General features: G+C 29.6%; 1 long non-coding RNA gene across 1 annotated transcript; it reads left to right on the top strand.

Annotated features, from left to right (window-relative positions):
- Positions 1–579: 579 nt before the first annotated feature.
- Positions 580–936, top strand: LOC137834476 (uncharacterized). The gene is made up of 3 exons (XR_011084894.1): positions 580–642; positions 719–788; positions 863–936. It is a non-coding gene; the product is annotated as an uncharacterized lncRNA (long non-coding RNA).
- Positions 937–1,389: the final 453 nt, after the last annotated feature.

Here is a 1,389-nt window from a genome sequence, read left to right as displayed (position 1 = left end):
GTCCGGAAAAGAAGCGTGAGGTTCCAGTTGACGATCCTATAGCTTCCCTACGTCTCATTGCTAGTCAGATTGGCAATGAACCTTTTCCAGTTTCGTGGGATAATACATTTTTTCAAATAAACACTGAACTGCCACTAATGATTTACAACACAGATTTATCAGAATTTATATCTGGGAAACAGGAGCTCAATATAAGTATAATTCAATTTTTTATGATGTAAGTATCTTTACCTATTATTCAATTTACTTTATGTTAAATTATTATTGATTATGCTTTAACTAAAAACTTGTAGGTTTTTGCATAGAGTCTGTATCACTGAGGAGAAGGAAAATATGTATGGATTCTTAGATCCTGCATATACTAATCCCGTTGGACCAAACTCAACTGAGACTCAAGCATACATCACTAACACCCTGGAAAAAGAGGGAAAACAAATTTATTTATGCCCTTATATTAATGAGTAAGTTTAATTATGTCATCAATTATTATTATTTAATGTTTTAAATATTTACTAACTTTTTTCATTGATAATATAGGCATCATTGGCAGTTACTTGTCTTATTAATGGTTGATAAGACTGCTCTGTGGTTTTGTTCCCTACACAAGAAGATTCCCACAAACTTTAAGGATATCATTGATACGTAAGTACATTATAAACTGAACTTTGTATATGTTACTAATTAACCATTTACTTACGAGGTTTTTTGTATTAACCAGTTCATGGCGTGGATATAACATCCTAAAAGGTCGATCAATTTCAAATAATTTGAACTGGATAAGAATAAAGGTTTGTAATTTTTTTCTTTCTCTATTATCATTGTTTATCAATATACTAACATATTACTTTTTATTGAATTATAGTGTAATAAACAACCAGGAAGCTATGAGTGTGGCTATTACATTATGCAATGGATGATTACCATTATAAGACTAGGTGATAAAACTGGTTGGAAAGAGGTACTATATATGTTAAATCATTTTTATAATTCTTGAACATATATATATCTAAAAACTAATTTATGTCAATTTTGCAATGCAGTTATTCACAGAAGAAACACCAATGAATGAGGAAGGCATTTCATATGTTAGAGATTTTTGGTCCACATATTTCATAAATTTTTATAACTCTAGCATAGGTAAACAATAGTGGTTTTATTATATGTAATTTGATTACTTGTAAATGTACATTTTGATGATTTCAATTGATTACTATATTTCTGTATTTGTCTGGCTGGGTTTGATCATTATGCAGGTTATTAAATTATATGGTTTATGCACAATACAAACTGCACTTTAAAAAAAAACACTATTTACAAATGCGGTCATTTACCAAGACCGCATTTGTAAATGTGAATTCCCTATTTACAAATGCGGTCATTTACCAAGAC

The sequence above is a fragment of the Phaseolus vulgaris genome, chromosome 5 (genome assembly GCF_000499845.2).
Source record: "Phaseolus vulgaris cultivar G19833 chromosome 5, P. vulgaris v2.0, whole genome shotgun sequence".
Taxonomy (NCBI): Eukaryota; Viridiplantae; Streptophyta; class Magnoliopsida; order Fabales; family Fabaceae; genus Phaseolus; species Phaseolus vulgaris.
Note: the sequence above shows the minus strand (reverse complement) of the source record. Positions and strands in the feature narration are given on the sequence as shown.